Source organism: Thalassophryne amazonica, chromosome 4 (genome assembly GCF_902500255.1).
Source record: "Thalassophryne amazonica chromosome 4, fThaAma1.1, whole genome shotgun sequence".
Taxonomy (NCBI): Eukaryota; Metazoa; Chordata; class Actinopteri; order Batrachoidiformes; family Batrachoididae; genus Thalassophryne; species Thalassophryne amazonica.
This window is the reverse complement of record NC_047106.1, coordinates 73,211,786-73,236,724: the sequence shown is the minus strand read 5'-3', so window position 1 is coordinate 73,236,724 and position 24,939 is coordinate 73,211,786. Positions and strand designations below refer to the sequence as shown.

Genomic DNA, 24,939 nt, shown 5'->3' with positions numbered 1-24,939 from the left:
TGCTCCTTTTATACCCAATCATGAGTGTCCTCAGTTCCCAAACATTCATTGATTGTTGTTAGAAGGATAGGTGATGTAACACAGTGGTAAACATATGACTGTCCCAGCTTTTTTGAAGCATATTGCAGGCATCTATTTCAAAATGAGCAAATATTTGCACAAAAACAATAAAGTTCATCAGTTTGAACATTAAATATCTTGTCTTTGTGGTGTATTCAATTGGATATAGGTTGAAGAGGATTTGCAAATCATTGTATTCTGTTTTTATTTACATTATACACGTCCCAACGTTCCACTTCACCTCCACCTCTCAATCACAGTCACACAGGAACCAAAACGTGCAGCGTCTGAAAGACTACTTATCCGAGGAGCGAAGACGTTGCCTCCTCCCAGCCTCCAGCTGCTGACCAGTCAAACAGGTACGTCTGCAAATGTTCAGAAAATTGTATGACACCAAAACCACGGCTGACTGTTTACCTGATAGGTAGACGATTTCTCGGCAGTGAGGTGAAGATGCTGCCCGGCCTTTATGGAGATGTGGATAGTGGTGATGATGAGTGACAGCTGGTGCTTGTTGATGAGTGACAGCTGCCACTCCCGGTTGCTCCGGCGCCCTCTCGTGCCTGAAGCCCGCACTTCAGGCAGGGCGCCCTCTGGTGGTGGGCCAGCAGTACATCCTCTTCAGCGGCCCACACAACAGACTGTTAGAGCTGAACTTTAATTTGTACTTCTGCACATCTGACTGCTCTGGGTTTTTAATGGAAATACATTGCAGTCGGACAGGACAGTATATCTGATGTGAGCGATATGTATGTAATGGATTAGTTACAGTTAGGAGGCGCTGAACATCTACAGGGAATCCTGAATTGGGACATGCACCTCATTTAATGACTGAGTCAGAATTTCCTCTGAAAATTTTTTTCTGCCAAGTGTATTTGATCCATTATCAAAATGTAATCAGTGTGCGCACTGGAAAAAACTATTATAATATGTTGGCAGATGAAGCAGTGAAAGCGGCAAAGTGTCAAATCACAGCCTTATTGCTGTGTCTGATTTAACAGGTGCACGTCACGCTACAGCTCCAAATCTGAGCACGGCGTGAAAAAAAAAAATGGTCAGGCTTTTAATCACGGAAATGACTCCGGTCCCACATGGGAGGGGTTTAATATAAATACATTGGAATTGGACAGGACATTTTATCCGATGTGAGCGAAAATCTGTTGTCCAAAATCTGTTATATATGGTGTTTATAACATGGAAAACAATACAAAAACTTTGGGACTTTTTTGTCCGGTGCCTATGAATATCTGACAGTTTAGCTGAGTTTTATTGTACATGGCACTGACCAATAAATTTACCTCTCAAAGCTTTGACGATGATGTCGCTTCCATCCCACACAGCTGACTTCATTTTCCCAAATTTTTCTTCTATTCGGATCTGAAGGGAACCTGTACATCTTGAAGCCCTTGCTTTGTCAATAATAAGGCAACAGCCACGTAAAAAGAAATGCTGTTGTCCTCGCTTCATTATACTGCAACACACCTCCCAGAGACAAATCTTACATCTTCTGAATGTGGTCCATTATCATTACACCAAATTAATCAAACTTTCTTTCTCTTGCAGCATTATCCATACTTGCTACACGTGCATCCAAATGCACAGCAACCCGTCATTTTCAGCAAGTAATTAAATAAAATAGCTGGATTTACATGCAGAGAGATTACAGCGAACGCCATTTTGAACCCAAAATGGCACCATGAGTCACATGACCGATTTTTTCGACTCGTCATGTCGCCACTCTCTCAATAAGGCACACTAGATGATTTTCCTTTAGAAATCATTGGTTGTTTGGATCAGCAATTTCAGTTAAATATATTATATCCTCCTGAGAACCGAGGCTTAAACAGTATCTTTTGTCCACTGCAGAGGACATAATGAATGGGATGGGTCTCAGGAGGATATAGCAGACAAACACAGTGATATTTGAGAAGTGAAATTAAGTTTATAGGATTTACAGAAAATGTGCAATAATTCTTTAAACAAAATTCGGCAGGCACATAAATTTGGGCACCCCAACAGAAAAAATACAGCTCATCAGTATTTAGTAGATCCTCCTTTTGCAGAAATAACAGCCTCTAAATGCCTCCTATAGCTTCCAATCAGAATCTGGATTCTGGTTGAAGGTATTTTGGACGATTCTTCTTTACAAAACATCGCAGGTTTGTTGGTTTCTGAGCATGGACAGCCCACTTAAAAATTACACCACAGATTTTCAATAATATTCAGGTCTGGGGACTGAGATGGTCATTCCAGAATGTTCTCCTTGTTCCTCTGCATGAATGCTTCAGTAGATTTTGAGCAGTGTTTAGGGTCATTGTCTTGTTCAAAGATCCAGCCCCGGCGCAACTTCAACTTTGTCACTGATTCATGAACATTGTTCTCATGAATCTGTTGATATTGACTGGAATCCATGTGACCCTCAACTTCAACAAGATTCCCAGTACCTGCACTGGCCACACAGCCACACAGCATGATGGAACCACCTCCAAATTTTACTGTAGGTAGCAAGTGTTTTTCTTGGAATGCTGTGTTCTTTTTCAGCCATGCATACCACCCCTTCTTATGCCCAAATAACTCAGTTTCATCAGTCCAGAGCACCTTATTCCAAATGAAGCTGGCTTGTCCAAATGTGCTTTAGCATACCTCAAGCGACTCTGTTTGTGGCATGTATGTAGAAAAGGTTTCCTCTGCATTACAGCATTGCAGCATCATACAGCATTTCTTTGTGCAAAGTGTGCTGTGTAGTTGAACGATGCACAGAGACACTATCTGCAGCAAGATCATGCTGTAGGTCTTTGGAGCAGGTCTGTGAGTTGACTATGACTGTTCTCACCATCCTTCGCTTCAGCTTATCTGAGATTTTTCTTGGCCTGCCACTTCGGGCCTTAACTAGGACTGTGCCTCTGGTCTTCCATTTCCTCACTATGTTCTTCACAGTGGAAACTGACAGCTGAAATCTCTGAGATAGCTTTTTATATCCTTCACCTAAACCACGATGTTGAACAATCTTTCTTTTCAGGTAATTTGAGAGTTGTTCAGAGGCTCCCATGTTGCCACTCATTAGAAGAGATGCAAAGAGGGGAAACATTTGCAAATGGACACCTTAAATGCCCTTTCTCATGATTGGATTCACCTGTGTAAGGAGGTCAAGGGTCATTGAGCTTACCAAACCAATTCTGTGTTCCAGTAATTTGTGCTAAATAATAAAATGACAAGGGTGCCCAAATTTATACATCTGCCTAATTTTTGTTTAAATAAGTATTGCACACTTTCTGTAAATACTAGAAACTTAATTTCACTTCTCAAATATCAGTGTGTTTGTCTGCTATATGATATATTTAACTGACACTTCTGATCCAGACAACCAATTATTTATAAAGGAAAATCATGAAAATTATCAGGGGTGCCCAAACTTTTGCATACAACTGTATGTGCTGTTATCACCAAAAGTAAAACCTGTATATGTATTCTTAGTAACCCTCACAAGTGTCTGTGCATGTGTCAGTCACATCAGCTTGAGCATATGATAATTTTAATAATATAATTTTGGAATTTTCACCAAATTTTAACTGGGCATCCTAAATCAGTATATCTCAGACAAGTTCAAATTTTGGACAGCCAACTTTAGTGAACAGAGTATTGATTAGTTGATTCTTGTGTGTGTGTGTGTGTGTGTGTGTGTGTGTGTGTGTGTGTGTGTGTGTGTGTGTGTGTGTGTGTGTGTGTGTGTGTGTGTGTGTGTGTGTCAGTATCAGTTGCCTATTTTTTTATACCCTTTCCAAACAAATCACCCACAAAAGATATCAGTATTTGGTCTGCATAAATTATGAACATTTCTGCTTGAAATATTGAAAGCAGAACTGCAAGTATTCCACTTTCTCTCCTCCTGATGTGATAGTGTGGTAAGGTCAGCAATACAGCTGGCTGTTTTTAATTTTCATGCATTTCCAAAATTTTATTTTCCTCATGTTTGCATGCCAACTAAGAAAGATTGTCAAGGCAGGCAATAAATCCTCTGGAGAGCAGTAGCTTTAATGACTGTCATATTTAATCAGTCCAACGCTGCACAGAAACAACGGTTCAGTGACTCCGAAATTATTCAGTCTATCAGAAGACTCGATGGGTTAAAGAAAATACTTTATTACAGAAGAGATCAGATACAACTTTATTAATCCCTTGGGAAGACTCCTTCAGGGAAATTGAGGTTCCAGTAGTATTGTATAGAAGCACACAGGGTAAGAAACACACAGAGTATCAAATGTCAAAGCAAAAAAAACAAAAAAACAATTTGGAAATGTAAATATAAATACCAGACATACTGATCGCTGCTGGTTTACTGACTACTACTGTTGCTCTCATTCCCATCCTCTGTCTTCCTGTTACTCCCCCCCCCCCCCCCCCCCCCCCAGTGAGGAGTTTTACAGTCTGATGGCCTGAAGGACAAAGGAGTTTTTCAGTCTCTTGGTCCTGCACTTGGAAAGGAGCCATCTGTGGCTGAAGAGGCTCCTCTGGTTCCTGATGACGGTGTGCAGAGGATGACTGCCATCGTCCATAATGTCCAGCAGTTTGTCCAGTGTTCTCTTCTCTGCTACCGTCACCAGAGAGTCCAGTTTCATGCCAAACATGGAGCCAGCCCACCTGATCAGTTTGTCCAGTCTGGAGGTGTCCTTCTTGGATGCAATGCTCCCCCCAGCACACCACGGTGTAAAAGGCGTCACTGGCTACTGGGGACTGGTAGAACATCCACATAAGTTTCCTGCAGATGTTAAATGACCGCAACCTCCTCAGGAAGTACAGCCTGCTCTGTTCCTTCCTGTACAGGTGGTTGGGGTGGATTGTCCAGTCCAGTTTGTTGCCCAGCCACAGCCTGAGGTATTTGTAGGAATCCACAGCCTCCACCTCAGCTCTCTCGATCAGAACTGATCGCAGTCTTGGTCTGGACATTCCAAAGTCAATGACCAGCTCCTTAGTCTTCGAGGTGTTGAGCTGTAGATGGTTTGTGTCACGCAAGGCAGCAAAGTCCTTCACTCGGCTCCTGTACTCCTCCTCTCTATCATCTGTGATACATTCAACAATGGCTGTGTCATCTGTGAACTTCTGGATGTGACACAGCTCAGAGTTGTAGCAGAAGTCAGAGGTGTACAGGGTGAAGAGAAGAGGGTCTAGCACCATGCCCTGTGGTGCTCCAGTGCTGCTGATCACAGTGTCAGACATGGTGTCACTCAGCTTGACATACTACGGCTTGTTCATAAGGTAGCTGGAGATCCAAGTGACCAGACAGAGGTCCACTAGCATCTTGTTCAGTTTGTCCTGAAGCACAAGGGGCTGGATGGTGTTGAAGGCACTCAAGAAGTCCAGGAAGAGAATCCTCACTATGGCGTTTCCTTTATCTAGTTGTGAGTGGATTCGGTGTAGCAGGCAGAGGATGGCATCCTCTACACCAGCACCTGCCCGATATGCAAACTGCAGAGTGTTCTGGGCGTGTTGCACCTGGGGTTTGAGGAAGAGCCGCACCAACGTCTTCATCAGGTGTGAAGTGAGCATCAAGTGGAGAACTGAAGAGCAGCAAGATGTGACTGGGCAGTGAAGCTTTTAAAGGATGTGCACGTGTCCTCTTGGCTTCTGGTGATAATTAATGGTGGCATCTGTTTTGGATTATGTACATGGCTGGAGTCAATTAGCTGACTGTGAGAGATGCTGAATTGTGGGTCTTCTGGCAGCATTTACACTGCTCTACGTTTCCCAACAGCAGAACGCAGAATACATGTTTCAGTCTATATTCCCTTAATTCATCTGCCATAGTGATTATGTCAACAAATATCAAAATGGCTGTATTTCCCGCATTTTCAATCCAATATTTTTATTTATCCCCACCACAGGCCACACTACAAACACATCTTGATTGTTTTGTTTGAATGTCATTTGAATGTTTTGTTTGAATTGTGGTGTTGCTCAGAGTTGAAAAAAAAAAAATTGTGTCACTGCCCAAATAATTATGGACTTGACTGTAGCTGTCTTAAAACATGTATTGACATTTGTTTCAAAAGATGTTTTAAAAAAGTATATAGCCATTGTGTTCTTTCTGTATCTTTTGCATTAAACAGATTGGGGCTGTTGCTTGGCACGCTCCTTCTCTCTGGTCATTTCTGTTACATATGTCACAAAAGTACAAAAACAAGGTCTTTCAGGCGTAAATTGTGTTTGACAGTACAGTAAATAACTAATAGGATGTTGAAAAAAATATGACCCCTTTAAGCATAAAATGGTCTGAAGTCAGCAAAGTGTTTCTGTGTAACGTGTGGACTGACAAAGTATGACAGTTTTTAAAGCGACTGCTCTCCAGAGAAATTCAATTTGATATAATGTGCATTCTTTACAAAAGCAATATTCACATACATTTTACCAACAGTGAGTTTATTCCCACACTGACACTCTGTGTCCGGCGTTCATTGGACCAATAGAGGTGGAGGGGGCGTGGTCTGAGGCTGATGAACAGGCAGTGAGCTGCAGAGCAGCAGATACACACACGGCACACAATTATCCACAACACCTTTTAAACGGTAAGAGCCTCTTTACTCCGTCATTAAAACCCTCTACTCGTGAAAAAAAAAAAACTATACAAACAATAATTTTTCAACAGTAACATTTTTTTCATCTCCATATAAGGATTTGCAGGCTGTTTTCATGAAGCTGTTTTAAGAAACGGTATTTTTGATGCGACGCTGAGCGTGTGTAGGATTTTTAACACTAAAGTGGGCTGGGTGTGGATGCACATTGCTCACATATGTCGGTATTCATTCCATCCGCGTGCATCAACCAGTGCTCTTTGATTTTGTTTGCTGTTGGCTTGTATGTTGCTGTTGTTTCACTTAAAGATCGCTTGCATTGTGGCTCTTGTCCTTGAAATAACGACAAAGGCGCAGTGAGTCAGTGGTCTTCTCCACCACCAACCCCACCACACACACACACACACACACACACACACACACACACACACACACACACACACACACACACACACACACACACACACACACACACACACACACACACACCCCACTTGTTATTTCTTCATGTCTGTGTGTGGTCATGCTGGAGATGAATAGTCCTATCAGGTTCGGCATGTTCTGTCAGCAGGAACAAGGAAGGGAGCTGAATTAAATTTTCCTGCAGTTATAAATATATTAATTCCATGTATTTGTCTTTGATACCTACCTATATAAAGTGGGTTGCACACTGACCCCGAAGGGCTATGGAAGTAATTTTACTCATGAGTAAGTTGTTTCAGCTTCTCTGTTTTTTTGCCATAGGAGATCAGATACGGATATGCATGTTGATTTGGCACACGTTTTTCACCAAATGCCCTTCCTGATGCAACTCCACATTACATGGAGAATAGCCATAGGTAGTCTTGACCTGGGAATCTCCTGTTTTGGAAGGAAGTGCACTAACCATGCTTACCAACTAGTTTTACTCATTAAAACAATAAAACTGTTCCTTAGTTCATCTTTTTCCAACCTTGGTCATATCACATCTTTGGCACACTCAGCCACGTTTCCACAACTTCTGCAAAAAACAAAGCTCAGACTGTGAAGAACCTGCACAACCTGTTACGAAGGCAATAGAAATTGTTGAGTATGGAGCATGAAAAATGAATTAAATCTAAATAAGTACATGAATGTATAAACACATTTGTTTTTAACATTTATTTGTATATCCATTTGTACTTTAATACATGTGTTTATACATTTAAATATTTATTTATACTTATATGATTAGATTTAGGCATTTTTTTAAACTTTAATACATATATCAGGGTTCTAGCTAGCACAAACTTGCGTTACGACCCATTATGCTATAATTTTGGACCGTTACGCTTATTTTCTATACAGCGTCTGTAATCAGCCGTTTCTGCAGCACGACTCCAGTTTGAAACGTGAATCGAAGCAATGCTTCTCTGCTTCTCTGCTCTCTGCTGAGACAGAGTCCGCTTGGAATTAATAACTTTAAAATGAATTGCCACTTTAAATAAAATGACACCTCTTACAATTGTTGCAATACAGACAAACTACAATCGATGAAAACGTTTTTTTCTCCCAAAATGAGACATCCTGCATTCTTTATAAACCTGACCTGCAGCAGAGCTGCAAGAGCTCAGCTCAGAGGTATGGAAAGACATTCATGCCAATAATAATGTCTGAAAGGAAATGCTTTTGACAAAAACTGACAGATTTTATTTCTGTTTATGTCCAGAGATCAAGGATCCACCATGTAGAGTTTATTAGGTCCAGAGTTTAAGGATCCAGTAACCAATTTCATATTTATTTATTTTAAGACTCAATAAAATGTTGTTCAATTTCAATTTAATCAGCTTATAAAGAGCCAAATTACAACAAAAGCTGTCTCAAGGTGCCTCACACACAACAGTTCAACATAAAAAAAATCAAAATAAATAAAAATAAAAATTTCAAATACCTAATTAAAAACAGAAGTAAAAGAATAAAACATAACAAAGGAAAAACTCCTCATAAGAAAGAGAATAAAAATAGGCTTTAAGTCTTGACTTAAAAATGTCCACGGACTCCGACTGCCTCACTGAGGGCCATGTACTGGCAAACCCAGAATGAGATTGCCTACTCAACAAACTTCCCCAGCCTTCTGGACATGATAAAGGGACTTGGGCTATCGTACCTGGCTTTTCCCCTTTGGGTACCCCTAGAATGGCCAATTTTTAGCTTCAATTTTCAAAAGCTTCCCCCCTTCCGCACCATTACCCCCCTCGGTCGCTTCGCTCCTCGACATTACCACTATGCTAAAATTTTATCCTAGCTAGAACCCTGTATATTCGTGCATTTATTTGTACTTTATGACCCCTATATATGCATTTAGACATTTATTTACACTTTCATACAACCCGAATTCCAATGAAGTTGGGACGTTGTGCAAAATGTAAATAAAAACAGAATACAATGATTTACAATTCCTCTTCAACCTATATTCAATTGAATACACCACAAAGACAAGATGTTTATTGTTCAAACTGATAAACTTTATTGTTTTTGTGCAATTATTTGCTCATTTTGAAATGGATGTCTGCAACACATTTCAAAAAAGCTGGGACAGTGGAATGTTTACCACCGTGTTACATCACCTTTCCTTCGAACAACACTCAATAAGCATTTGGGAACTTCATAATGCGCCACACATTTTCAATGGGTGACAGGTCTGGACTGCAGGCAGGCCAGTCTAGTACCTGCACTCTTTTACTACGAAGTCACACTGTTGTAACACGTGCAGAATGTGGCTTGGCATTGTCTTGCTGAAATAAGCAGGGATGTCTTTGAAAAAGACATTGCTTGGATGGCAGCATGTGTTGCTCCAAAACCTGGATGTACCTTTCAGCATTGATGGTGCATCACAGATGTGTAAGTTGCCCATGCCATGGGCACTAACACACCCCCATACCTTCACAGATGCTGGTTTTTGAACTTTGCACTTGTAACAATATGGATGGCCTTTTTCCTCTTTTGTCCGGAGAACATGATGTCTGTGATTTCCAAAAACAATGTGAAATGTGGGCTCATCAGACCACAGCACACGTTTCCCCTTTGCATCTGTACATTTCAAATGAGCTTGGGCCCAGAGAAGGTGGTGGCCTTTCTGGATGTTGTTGATGTATGGCTTTCGCTTTGCATCTAAGAGTTTTAACTTGTACTTGTAGATGTAGCGATGAACTATGTTAACTGACAATGGTTTTCTGAAGTGTTCCTGAGCTCATGCGGTAAGATCTTTACAAATTGATGTCGGTTTTTAATGCAGTGCCTGAGGGATCGAAGGTCACCGGCCTTCAGTGTTGTTTTTGGCCTTGCCGCTTACGTGTAGAACATTCTTCAGATTCTCTGAAGCTTCTGATTATATTATGGACTGTAGATGATGGAATCCCTAAATTCTTTGCAGTTGAATGTTGAGAAACATTGTTCTTAAACTGTTGGACTATTTTTTTCACACAGTTGTTCACAAAGTGGTGATCCTCACTCCAACTTTGCTTGTGAACGGCTGAGACTTTTGAGGATACTCATTTTACTTGTATACCCATTCATAACACTCACAGTTAGTGTCCTCAGTTCCCAAAAGCTTATTGAGTGTTGTTAGAAGGAAAGGTGATGTAACACAGTGGTAAACATACCACTGTCCCAACTTTTTTTTGAAACGTGTTGCAGGCATCCATTTCAAAATGAGCAAATATTTGCACAAAAACAAAGTTTATCAGTTTGAACATTAAATATCTTGTCTTTGTGGTGTATTCAGTTGAACATAGGTTGAAGAGGATTTGCAAATCATTATATTCTGTTTTTATTTACATTTTACACAATGTCCCAACTTCATTGGAACTGGGCTTGTACTTGTATCCATTTATTTATTCACACATTTATCCTTTTGTTTAGTCTTAATTCATGTTTGGTCGCCGAAGGATAAGTAAAATAAATAAATAAATACATAAATGTACAAAGTGGGCTGTCCATTTTTTTTCTCAGACAGTGGGATAATTAACAAAAAAGTGGCATTTTTATGCACTTCCTGCTCCCCATGGAAAATACATTTCAGTTAAACGTGCTATATATACACTCAACAAAAATATAAACGCAACACTTTTGGTTTTGCTCCCATTTTGTATGAGATTAACTCAACGATCTAAAACTTTTTCCACATACACAATATCACCATTTCCCTTAAATACTGTGCACAAACCAGTCTAAATCTGTGATAGTGAGCACTTCTCCTTTGCTGAGATAATCCATCCCACCTCACAGGTGTGCCATATCAAGATGCTGATTAGACACCATGATTAGTGCACAGGTGTGCCTTAGACTGCCCACAATAAAAGGCCACTCTGAAAGGTGCAGTTTTATCACACAGCACAATGCCACAGATGTCGCAAGATTTGAGGGAGCGTGCAATTGGCATGCTGACAGCAGGAATGTCAACCAGAACTGTTGCTCGTGTATTGAATGTTCATTTCTCTACCATAAGCCGTCTCCAAAGGCGTTTCAGAGAATTTGGCAGTACATCCAACCAGCCTCACAACCGCAGACCACGTGTAACCACACCAGCCCAGGACCTCCACATCCAGCATGTTCACCTCCAAGATCGTCTTAGACCAGCCACTCGGACAGCTGCTGGAACAATCGGTTTGCATAACCAAAGAATTTCTGCACAAACTGTCAGAAACTGTCTCAGGGAAGCTCATCTGCATGCTCGTCGTCCTCATCGGGGTCTCGACCTGACTCCAGTTCGTCGTCGTAACCGATTTGAGTGGGCAAATGCTCACATTCGCTGCTGTTTGGCACTTTGGAGAGGTGTTCTCTTCACGGATGATGCGAAGGAGATGTGTTGCACTGCATGAGGCAAATGGTGGTCACACCAGATACTGACTGGTATCCCCCCCAATAAAACAAAACTGCACCTTTCAGAGTGGCCTTTTATTGTGGGCAGTCTAAGGCACACCTGTGCACTAATCATGGTGTCTAATCAGCATCTTGGTATGGCACACCTGTGAGGTGGGATGGATTATCTCAGCAAAGGAGAAGTGCTCACTATCACAGATTTAGACTGGTTTGTGCACAGTATTTGAGGGAAATGGTGATATTGTGTATGTGGAAAAAGTTTTAGATCGTTGAGTTAATCTCATACAAAATGGGAGCAAAACCAAAAGTGTTGCGTTTATATTTTTGTTGAGTGTATATATATATATATATATATATATATATATATATATATATATATATATATATATATATATATATAATATTTAAAGACAGTAACACACACCTGTGTGTTAAAATGTTCTTAACTGATTAAAACAGCCTACAAATGAACCTGAAATGTCACTCTGGCTATGGAAAGATGGAATGCTGTACATATGATAGCCCCAGCTTTGCGGTAATGTGTCTGTTCCATAATATAGACATTGTTATTTTAATACTACACTCTATTTTGATTTTCCACATAGCACAATAATTGAATTAGTCATCCAGTTTTTACATGGATCAAAGCTGGGAATCAGATTTTTTTTGGAATCAATAATTTTATCTCATTATCAGCTTGGGACTCCGAGGGCGGTCGCATCTCCTCCACTCTCCCTTATCTCTGCTCTCTGCTTTAACCTTCAAGTCCCTACTTCACCAGACTGTGAATTCCTCAAATTATGTTGGATACTGGATCTATTGGACTACTATTGAATTAACCATGGAATTGATCAGCTGGTCTCTGAACACTATTGACACCATCTTTTCTAGAAGAAGGTCAGGACCGGGGGATCCTACCTGCCCAGATGGAACGTATCCTGCGGGCTATGTTCTCGACTCCTGGGGGTCGTGGCATGTGGCATGCTTTGCGCCTGTCTCTGTTGAGGACGTTGAGGATTTATTCATATTTGGTCTTATGGTAGCAGGGCTGGTACTTTGTGGCTTATGTGCTGCCCTGATCAAAAACCACGGACCCTCGCTTGTCCGTCATGAGGAACAAGGTGGGCAAGGCTGTGCATTCTCAGACTGCGATGACGCTTGAACTTAGACGCAAATTTGATGACATCTTGGAGCAGATGCGCGCCTTGCAGATGAAGGTGAAGATTTCGAAGGCCGGGGAATATTCTTAATTCATAATTGGGAGTATTCTTAATTCATAATTGAGATTTGGTTGTTCAAGGGAAGCTGTAAAAAGTGTTTTTCACTGCTCAACCACAACACGGCAGGCTTATCAGGCCTGAAGGACAAATTGCCTTACTGTTTTCCTCCAGAGGAATGTCTGGCCTTAGTGAACATTCGGCTGTTTTCTTATCTCAACTCACAAAGGGATTAAACTGTTTCACAGGACTGAAGCATGTTCCATTCCCTCTCCCCACCCCATCACACACCTCCTACTCCGGCTTCTGCTCACGTCATCCCTTCCCTTCTGAGGGGGCGGCGTGGTTTTAGCTGCAGCTGCCCCCCCCCCCCCCAAGCTGACGGTGACGCAACTCGGGGCTGCTGCGTGACCTTCACCCACTTGCCTCAATTCGGATAACAGACTTCTTTAAATCTTGTGCACATAAACAATGTCAAATGTGTATGTGCTGTCTTTAATTCTGATGTGTGCCATTATTACAGTAAACAAGTAATAATTGTAGACTAATTGCTGTCTGAGGTAACTGGAGTGTAAACATAATTTCTCCACTGTGAGATCTATAAAATATATCTCATCTCTCATCTCAAAAATGATCAATAAATGAGAAAAATGCAGTATTTCTATATCCACCCCGCAAAAGTCAAAATAATGGGCGCAGGTTAAATAGTAAGTCCATCAGCTTCTCCCTATTTTCACTTGGGGTAGCAACAACAGATCCAAGATGGATCTACTTGTTGTTTTACATCAGATACACTTCCTGTCACAACCTCATATTACATAGAGAATGGTCAGGGGTGACTTTGAGCTGGGAACCTTCTGATCTCGACAGAAGCACTTGACCACCACACTGCCCTAATGTCAGGCATCTGGTAAGGATGCTTCCCGGGCGCCTCCCTAGGGAGGTGTTCCAGGCATGTCCAGCTGGGAGACCCCAGGGGAGACACAGAACTAGGTGAAGAGATTATATCTCCACACTGGTTTGGGAACGCCTCAGATCCCCCTAGTCAAAGGTGGTAAATGTGTCCCGGGAAGGGGAAGTTTGGGGTCCCCTACTGGAGCTGTTGCCCCTGTGACCCAATCCGGGATAAGCGGATGAAGGTGAGTGAGTGACCATATGGCAAAGAGGGGAAAATAGACTCTGATGGGATGCAGACAACAAAAAATGGGAATTCCAACAATTTACACCGACTTTAATATTAAAAGAATAGAATAGTCTTTATTGTTATTGTATGGGGTGGAGGGGGGTACAACAAAATTGGGGGTCCTCCAACAGAGCTACTGTATACCACAAAAAAACAAGATATCTTATGCACCACAAAAATTGTTTAAATGTAAAATATGTACTGTATACTAATATCAATAGAGAGAGATTGGGTTGTTTTGTTGTCTGGGGGCATATGGGAGTGTGTGTGCGCATGTGTGCGTGCGTGCGTGCGCGTCCATGGGTATTTGCAGTATGTAACCAGACAGCAAATAGATCCGGGAGCTCCTACAGCTCCAGTTATTTGCTGCAGCTCCTGCAGCAAATAATGAAACTCCCCAAATTGGAAACGTCTCATGAAGATGTTGTGAACCCAGGGACGGCGCCGCTGGTGACGTTTGTCAGCTTTCCACAACAAATAGAGCACATCAACTCGCTCCGTGTGTGAGAGTCATAAAATGCAGGGAAGACGAAGACAACACACTGGAAATTGTTTTTTTCCTTATTTATTCCTTTATTGGTTCATTCACACAAACATCGTAAAACATTGTTTTACAATGCTTATAGCTGATAAAACTTGGATAAAGTTACTTGCACCAGTGCTAGTGCAGTATAAAAGTATGTGCACCGCTCGAATAATACGTGCACAAACTAGCACATGCATGTACTAATTCGACCCCTGCAAGGACAAGGAAAAAGCACCAACACCAATAGAGTGGACATTCATGGTGAGGGTACATTCCGTGTTCAGTCACTGTGAGTGCACCAGTAGGGGAGCAGTGCAAAGGGTGGGTCAATGTGTCCATACTATAGGTCTATAGGGATGAATCTTTGAAACACTAATTGCAACGCAAAATGGTAAATGGACTGCATTTATATAGCACTTTTCCATCTGCTTCAGACGCTCAAAGCACTTTACAATTATGCCTCACATTCACCCCGATGTCAGGGTGCTGCCATACAAGGTGCTCACTACACACTGGGAGCAATAGGGGATTAAAGGCCTTGCCCAAGGGCCCTTAGTGATTTTCCAGTCAGGCAGGGATTTGAACCCATGACCTTCTGGACTCAAGCCAAACACCTTAACCACTAGACCATTACCTCCCCCCCAAAATTTAAAATTCTAATAAATAAATAAATATAAAAAAGTCAGGAACTAAAACCCAATAATCCATGTTTCCCTGCCCCTTCAGGGAAAAGTTAAAAAGCTAAATGGCCCAGGGAACCAAGGATTTCCTCAGCCTGTCTGTTGAACATAACAGAGAGCCCAGTCTACCACTGAACAGGCTTCTCTGCTTGTTTAGTGTGCTGTGTAAGGGGTGGCGCTTATTGTCCATGATTGACAGGAGTTTGCTGAGGGTCCTTTTCTCAGCTACCAATGTTAAGGACTCCAGCTCAGTGCCAACCACAGAGCCAGCTTTTCTCACCAGTCTGTCAATATGTCCAGTGTCCCTCTTCTTGGCATTGCCGCCCCAGCATACCACAGCATAAAAGAGAACTCTGGTGATGATAGGCTGATAAAACATCAGTAGGAGTTTACTGCAGATGTTAAAGGACCCCAGCCTTCTCAGAAAATACATTTGATTCTGCCCTTTTTTGTAGAGTGCATCTGTGTTAGCTGTCCAGTCCAGTTTATTGTCCAAGTGCAGCCCCAGGTACTTATAGGTCTGAACAACTTGCACATTGACCCCCTCAATGGAGACTGGGAGTGAAGGGGATCTAGACTGCCTATAATCCACCACCATCTCCTTGGTCTTAGAAGTGTTAAATTGCAGGTGGTTTGCCCTGCACCACTCAACAAAGTCCTTCACCAGATTCCTATACTCCCCTTCCTGTCCATCCCTAATACATGCCACATAATACATTGGTGTGTGCACTGCAAAAACTTTTAAAATATGATGGGAGAGGAAGGAGTGAAAATGTAAAAGTGACAAATCACAGCCTTTTGCGGTCTGAGTCCTGTATATTTGTCTAGTGTGTCGGTAGCATGGCCTAAGCAGAGGGTCACCCCTTTCAGTCTGGTCTGCTTGAGGTTTCTTCCTCAATATCATCAGAGGGAATTTTTCCTTACCACTGTTGCCTGTGTGCTTGCTCTAGAGTCTAGGGTTTGGTAAGGTTAGATCTTACTTAAGCATTGCGCCTGAGGCAGCTTTGTTGTGATTTGGCGCTCTGTAAATAAAATAAATTCAATCAAATTAAATTATTTCCTACTACTTTTTACTCTTTATTTTACTTTGTCTTTTATCTGTTTTATTGCCTGTTGTAATTTTATTGTTATTTCTAATTCATTTATTTACAATTGGGGGTAACTTGGTTCCCAATTTTTTTAATTATGTACGAGGTCTGTCCAAAAAGTAACAGACCTTTTTATTTTTTTCAAAAACTATATGGATTTGAATCACGTGTGATTGCATCAGCCAAGCTTGAACCTTCGTGCGCATGCGTGAGTTTTTTCACGCCTGTCGGTTGCGTCATTCACATGTGGGCAGGCTTTGAGTGAGCACTGGTCCACCCCCCTCGTCGGATTTTCATTGTCAGGGAAATGTCTGAATGATTTGGAGCTTTGCTGCATCAAATTTTTCCAGAAACTGTGAGACAGCCAGGTGGACACCATTCGCTAAATTCAGATGGCTTTCAGGGACGATTTTATGGGGATCACACAGATTGAGGAGTGTTACAGCCGGTTTAAAGACCGCCCACAGCGGCTGAGAGCGCGCCGCGTTCCGAGCGGCGATCGACAGGCTCAAACGACCAGATCATTTCCAAACTGAACGCTGTGTCGATCCGGGACGTTGTCTGACTACCACAGAAATGGCAGAAGACGTGGACATCAAGACTTTTTCGGCACATTCCACTGTTACAGGAGTTTTTGTCATGGAAAGAGGAGCGGAGGAATGCGCCATCGTGCCGCGAATGGCACGGGACAAAACCACAGGAATTCGCGCGTCGGGACGGAGCCGCATGGCGCAAAGCAATGCCGTGATGAAGCCTCACAGGACATGTTCTGGCATGTCCAGCTAATGCACAATTTCTCGGATAGTCACACGACTGAAAAGCCACCGAAAGCCGTCTGAAAGCCATCCTGTGAGACCAACACGGAGGTGGTTTTGTGCCGCGCCATTCGCGGCACGATGGCGCATTCCTCCGCTCCTCTTTCCATGACAAAAACTCCTGTAACAGTGGAATGTGCCGAAAAAGTCTTGATGTCCACGTCTTCTGCCATTTCTGTGGTAGTCAGACGACGTCCCGGATCAACATAGCATTCAGTATGGAAATTATCTGGTCATTTGAGCCTGTCGATCGCCGCTCGGAACGCGGCGTGCTCTCAGCCGCTGTGGGCGGTCTTTAAACTGGCTGTAACACTCCTCAATCTGTGTGATCCCAATAAAATCGTCCCTAAAAGCCATCTCAATTTAGCGTATGGTGTCCACCTGGCTGTCTCTCACAGTTTCTGGAAAAATTTGATGCAGCAAAGCTCCAAATCATTGACATTTCCCTGACAATGAAAATCCAACGAGGGGGGTGGACCAGTGCTCACTCAAAGCCTGCCCATAGGCGAATGACGCAACCGACAGGCGTGAAAAAACTCATGCATGCGCACGAAGGTTCAAGCTTGGCTGATGCAATCACACGTGATTCAAATCATATAGTTTTTGAAAAAAATAAAAAGGTCCGTTACTTTTTGGACAGACCTCGTACAGCACCTTGGTCGACTGCTATGTTTTAAACATGCTTTAGAAATAAAGGTTGAGTTGAGTCATTTAGCAGGTGCACATCATGCTGCGGGAGAGGGTTCGCAGCCCTGCAGAGGGCTCTGATCTAAAGCATTTTGGTTCATTACACCCAGGGATTTGTGTAAAACCTAACACCAAATTACAGTGCAGGGAACAAGCAGCATTTTGCTAATTACACTATGTAACAATTTTTTATTTTTGTTTTGTTCCTGGGTACACAGTGTGTTTTCCTAACCTGTTATGCCTTAAATAAATAGAAAATAGCTGTTATTCCACAGAAACTTTGCTTCTGTGATCAGGACAATGATATTTTGAAATTTGTCTGTTTTCAAGAATATTCTCGATTCACCTTCACTACTACTGAGTAGTCTTCTAGAATATTCTTTAACTGCTAGAACTGTCCAGAATTTTCTAGAAGTTTCCAGAATTATCTAGAAATTTCAAGAAACTTTTAGAACTTTCTAGAACGTAAAAAAAAATAAAATCAAAGTTTGTGCTGAATGTAGTCATTGTTCCATAGACTTTAGACATAAGCAGTTGAAATATAACACTTAGAAGCCAGGAACAAAAATTGTGTTACATAGTGTAATCACCAGCCTTGAATTATGCCCTGCTCCATTTATGTCCCATGTCTGAGCACGGTTTGAAAAAATAAACAGCCAGGCCTTTAATCAAGGAAATGCAGTACCAACTTTCCTCGAATCAGTGAGTGTCAGTGCAGAACTTCATTTCATACCTCTGTTACTGGACATGTTCAGAATGTTTTGACCGGTATATGTGAGGGGTTTTTAATAGAAATGCATTGCGATCAGATGGAATGTTTTTCCAATGTGAGCTAAAACCCATTATGCAAAATTTTTTAAATCGATCTTTGGATGTGTGCATCGATCTGTGGGAATTAAAATGAGAAGGAATTTAAAATCAGAGAATCGATCTTTTCAACCGAGCACTATAATACACAGTGTCACATGCATTGTGAATCCAAACTGCCCTATAGTTTCTTTCGTTTTGTAGTTTTATTAAAGTTCTTAGATTAGTATATAGAGGCAAGCTGGGAGAAATGCTTATCTAAACTACTCTCACCTGTCTGGTAGTGGCTTTAATCAGTATTCCTGCATCAGTGGAAGAAGAGTATGCACTCTTCTCTGCCTCATTTTAAAGTGTGTCAAACATATTTAAGTCTGTTTAAAACTTGTTTTTAAGTGATTTTTTTTAAATGTCTTTAAATGATTAAGAGCTAAGTGCCTTAGTTGAAACTAAATTTCAATTCTACATAAGATATGGACATTAACAGAATAGCACTGAATTTTTGGAAAAGGCATTTTAAGCTGCTTTAAGCTCTGGGAAACTTCCTTTTCACTCAATCAATCAATCAATTTTTTTTATATAGCGCCAAATCACAACAAACAGTTGCCCCAAGGCGCTTTATATTGTAAGGCAAGGCCATACAATAATTATGTAAAACCCCAACGGTCAAAACGACCCCCTGTGAGCAAGCACTTGGCTACAGTGGGAAGGAAAAACTCCCTTTTAACAGGAAGAAACCTCCAGCAGAACCAGGCTCAGGGAGGGGCAGTCTTCTGCTGGGACTGGTTGGGGCTGAGGGAGAGAACCAGGAAAAAGACATGCTGTGGAGGGGAGCAGAGATCGATCACTAATGATTAAATGCAGAGTGGTGCATACAGAGCAAAAAGAGAAACAAACAGTGCATCATGGGAACCCCCCAGCAGTCTACGTCTATAGCAGCATAACTAAGGGATGGTTCAGGGTCACCTGATCCAGCCCTAACTATAAGCTTTAGCAAAAAGGAAAGTTTTAAGCCTAATCTTAAAAGTAGAGAGGGTGTCTGTCTCCCTGATCTGAATTGGGAGCTGGTTCCACAGGAGAGGAGCCTGAAAGCTGAAGGCTCTGCCTCCCATTCTACTCTTACAAACCCTAGGAACTACAAGTAAGCCTGCAGTCTGAGAGCGAAGCGCTCTATTGGGGTGATATGGTACTACGAGGTCCCTAAGATAAGATGGGACCTGATTATTCAAAACCTTATAAGTAAGAAGAAGAATTTTAAATTCTATTCTAGAATTAACAGGAAGCCAACGAAGAGAGGCCAATATGGGTGAGATATGCTCTCTCCTTCTAGTCCCCGTCAGTACTCTAGCTGCAGCATTTTGAATTAACTGAAGGCTTTTTAGGGAACTTTTAGGACAACCTGATAATAATGAATTACAATAGTCCAGCCTAGAGGAAATAAATGCATGAATTAGTTTTTCAGCATCACTCTGAGACAAGACCTTTCTGATTTTAGAGATATTGCGTAAATGCAAAAAAGCAGTCCTACATATTTGTTTAATATGCGCTTTGAATGACATATCCTGATCAAAAATGACTCCAAGATTTCTCACAGTATTACTAGAGGTCAGGGTAATGCCATCCAGAGTAAGGATCTGGTTAGACACCATGTTTCTAAGATTTGTGGGGCCAAGTACAATAACTTCAGTTTTATCTGAGTTTAAAAGCAGGAAATTAGAGGTCATCCATGTCTTTATGTCTGTAAGACAATCCTGCAGTTTAGCTAATTGGTGTGTGTCCTCTGGCTTCATGGATAGATAAAGCTGGGAATCATCTGCGTAACAATGAAAATTTAAGCAATACCGTCTAATAATACTGCCTAAGGGAAGCATGTATAAAGTGAATAAAATTGGTCCTAGCACAGAACCTTGTGGAACTCCATAATTAACTTTAGTCTGTGAAGAAGATTCCCCATTTACATGAACAAATTGTAATCTATTAGACAAATATGATTCAAACCACCGCAGCGCAGTGCCTTTAATACCTATGGCATGCTCTAATCTCTGTAATAAAATTTTATGGTCAACAGTATCAAAAGCAGCACTGAGGTCCAACAGAACAAGCACAGAGACGAGTCCACTGTCCGAGGCCATAAGAAGATCATTTGTAACCTTCACTAATGCTGTTTCTGTACTAGGATGAATTCTAAAACCTGACTGAAACTCTTCAAATAGACCATTCCTCTGCAGATGATCAGTTAGCTGTTTTACAACTACCCTTTCAAGAATTTTTGAGAGAAAAAAACTCTGATGAAACTTCTTTTCTGATGTTTTTGTAAACTAAACAAGTTGATTAATACAAATAAAATAGATGATAAATATAATTAGTGGGGCTGGGATGATAGACTTATCTCTGGATATGATGCATATCACAATATTTGGATACCAGTTCAATACATATCGTAATTCTTAAGAAATCGGTTCTATAAGTATTGTAGTTTGGAAAAATGTCATGAAAAAGTTTGGAGAATTTTTCATTGTTAAATTTTCAATAGTATCATTGTTATGACCTTTTTCTAGCCTGAGTGCTGTAGTATAGCCAGCAGGAGACATTCATGTGTGCGGTGAATTTTGTGTAACAATGACGCTATTGAAGATTGAAAAATTTTCCACAATTTTCACACTGACCTTTTTCCAAATTGAGAGCTGTAGTACAACCAGAAGGAGTTCATTGATGTGTGATTTGAGTTTGGTGGCATTACAGGCTATGAATAAAAAGTTATTGAGATTTTATTCAAATTTATTACAACAGAAAGTCTTCAAAATGATATAATGCTACATTTTTCCAATCTAAATGCTGTAGTACAACCAGAAGGAGCTCAGTGATGTGTGATGTGAGTTTGGTGGCACTACAAACCATAACTGTGATATTGAGTATTTATCAAAGTATTTCCTTTCACCGTAGTAATTTGCTGACGATTCCTAAACTTCCGTCTCGCAGCCAGCTGCACATCAAGATCAATGTAATTCACAAAAAACGGAGGACGTCTCATTTGGTGAGATGCCCTGTGCCCCTCCCTGGGGTAATTTCATATTCTTTCTGGGTGTGCAGTATATGGTTCTGAGCAAAGCAGTGGTCATTGTGGCACCTATCATAATCAGGGACAAAGAGGTGCTAACCCCCTGCTGGGCACATGAACATTCAGTAAGGTATGTCTTCTATAATACATTCCAGTTGTAAGGTAGAACTCTACTAGTGTATACTAAGGTATATCTAAAAAAAAAAAGAAGCGTAGAATACAGTAGAGCCACTTAGGTGCCTGGTCTTGGGAACCAGGGATGGTAGGCTGAAAAGCTTTTTTTATACAAATGTCAGTCTGGGTGCCCGTGCCCCTCCCTGGAGGAATTTAATTCATCCAGGAACACCTTAGGGGGAAATCCACACTTTGTGTGCAATCACAGTACACTGTCAGCGTTTACAAATCGGCTGATTTTCAGTTATGACGGGGAATTCTCATGCTTGTCTTCACTGAGGGATTGGAAGTACAAAAGCACATGAAGCTGAATTTTAAAAAAGTTAGACACCTAATCTCATAATTATGATATCAGGAGATGCCTGATCTTGCAATAACAAGATCTTGTCTCATCATTTAGGGAATAACCCTGTTGTGTCTAATGATTTGCGGACGTTCATGCTGGTTATATGGTCGCAAATTGAGCTTTTTGACTGCTGGGATAGGCTCCAGCCCCTCACGACTCTTAATTGGACTGAGCGGTTGAAGGTGTGTGTGTGTGTGTGTGTGTGTGTGTGTGTGTGTGTGTGTGTGTGTGTGTGTGTGTGTGTGTGTGTGTGTGTGTGTGTGTGTGTGTGTGTGTGTGTGTGTGATACAGGCAGTCCCTTGAGACTCAACGCCGCATTTGCAAGAGAGACCTGTGTCACATATACAAATTACATTTCCAAAAAACAGTATTACAACATTAGATAAAATATCACAAATACAACAGCATTAAATAAAATATCTAACTAAAACAACAGTTTCCTATAGACACATTCTCTAAATGTTTTAATAAAACTCTAAATTATCCCAATGCAGCCAGATTGGACAGTTTCAGGTCCTGCTGAAGTGTATTCCAGGTGGACGGGCCTGAGAAGGAAAAATCCTTTTCCCCCAGCTCTGTGCACACTGCAGGGACATTAAAAGAAACTGGGAGCAAAGGCTGCGATAGTTTGTCCTGCGTATAAAATAACATGACAAGTAAAATGGCACCAGATGGAGTATTTATAAATGAATAAATACCAGTGTAAAAGCCTGCGCATGTGCAGTGAGAGCCACTTTACCAATGAATACAGGGTGCAGCGGTGAGTAGAGAATTTTCTGTCGATGATGAATCTGAGAGCTCCATGATACACAGCATCTAACATGCACAGAGAGCTGTCAGAGGCATCCGTGTAGACAATGTCTCCATAGTCCAAAACACTCATAAAAGTAGCAGACACCAGCTGCTTTCTGGCCTGATGCGAGAAACGTAACTTGTTTCAATTAAAAAAAAATCCTAGTTTAATTTTTAACTTTTTCAAAAGGTTTTCAGTATGTCCCTTGAAGGTCAAAGCATCATCAAGGTGTACCCCTAGGTATATATAAGTTGTTACAAATTCGATGACCTGTCCTTGTTTAGATTTACAGTGGGGGAAATAAGTATTTGATCCCCTGTCTGTTTTGCAGGTTTTCCCACCTACAAAGAATAGAGAGGTCTGTAATTTTTATCGTAGATACACTTCAACTGTGAGAGACAGAATCTAAAAAAAAAAAAATCCATAAAATCACATTGTATGATTTTTAAATAATTAATTTGCATTTTATTGCATAAAATAAGTATTTGATCCCCTACCAACCAGGAAGAATTCTGGCTCTCAGACCTGTTAATTTTTCTTTAAGAAGCCCTCTTATTCTGCACTCTTTACCTGTATTAATTGCACCTGTTTGAACTTTTTACCTGTATAAAATACACCTGTTCACACACTCAATCAATCACACTCCAACCTGTCCACTATAGCCAAGGCCAAAGAGCTGTCCAAGGACACCAGGGACAGAACTGTAGACCTGCACATGGCTGGGATGGACTACAGGACAACAGGCAAGCAGCTTGGTAGAAGACAACAACTGTTATGATTATTTATTAGAAAGTGGAAGAAACACAAGATGACTGTCAATCTCCCTCAGTCTGGGATTCCATGCAAGATCTCACTTTGTGGGGTAAAGATGATTCTGAGAAAGCTCAGAACTACACAGGAGGACCTGGTCAATGACCTGAAGAGAGCTGGGCCACAGTCACAAAGATTACATTAGTAACACATGATGCTGTCATGGTTTAAAATCCTGCGGGGCAGCAAGGTCCCCCTGCACAAGAAAACCATCCCAACCGTGAAGCATGGAGGTGGAAACATCATACTCTGGGGGTGCTCTTCTGCAAAGGGGACAGGACGACTGCATCGTATTGAAGGGAGGATGGATGGGGTCATGTATTGTGAGATTTTGGCAAACAACCTCCTTCCCTCAGTAAGAGCATTGAAGGTGGGTCATGGCTGGGTCTTCCAGCATGACAGTGACCCCAAACACACAGCCAGGGCAACTAAGGAGGGGCTCCGTAAGAAGCATTTCAAGGTCCTGGAGTGGCCTCTCCAGACCTGAACTCAATAGAAAATCTTTGGAGGGAGCTGAAACTCCAAACCTGAAAGATTTGGAGAAGATCTGTATGGAGGAGTGGACCAAAATCCCTGTTGCAGTGTGTGAAAACTTGGTCAAGAACTACAGGAAATGTCTGACCTCTGTAATGGCAGACAAATGTTTCTGTACCAATTGTTAAGCTCTAATTTGGAATGACAGTATATCACAGAATCATCAGAATAAAGATGCATAGCTGCATCTTTAAGATCATGACTCAGGTTGTTTATGTAAATGTTGAACAAATTAGTTCCTAAAATTGATCCTTGGGGGACTCCTTTTGTTATATCCATATAACACAATGTATGGCCATTGTTTTCGACCAGTCAAATAGTTTAAAAACCAAAAGAAACCAATGTCCTTAAGCCTTTGACACAACTTTCCATGGATGACTGTGTCAAAAGCTCTGGACAGATCCAAAAAAGCGCTGCACAGTATTGTTCTGAATCAAGCTCTTCAACAACATAGTGTAAGCGGAGCTTTACTGGCTCCGCTTATGCGTCGCTGGCAAAAAAAATATTTGTGACTATATAACAGCATGAACATCTGCAAATCATCAGACACAAGGGGGTTATTCCCATTCTACAACCCCTGGCAAAAATTATGGAATCACCGGCATCGGAGGATGTTCATTCAGTTGTTTAATTTTGTAGAAAAAAAGCAGATCACAGACATGACACAAAACTAAAGTCATTTCAAATGGCAACTTTCTGGCTTTAAGAAACACTATAAGAAATCAAGAAAAAAAGGTTGTGGCAGTCAGTAACAGTTAC

The 24,939-nt window shown here is 41.3% G+C and overlaps 1 protein-coding gene across 1 annotated transcript in view; it reads left to right on the top strand.

The window, feature by feature from the left end:
- Positions 1-6,522: 6,522 nt before the first annotated feature.
- The window catches only part of serpini1 (serpin peptidase inhibitor, clade I (neuroserpin), member 1), a 76,125-nt gene continuing 57,708 nt past the window's right edge, over positions 6,523-24,939 (top strand). The window contains exon 1 of the mRNA XM_034168120.1: positions 6,523-6,620. The gene's annotated coding sequence lies outside the window, so the exon portion shown is untranslated. The remainder of the gene's footprint in view (positions 6,621-24,939) is intronic.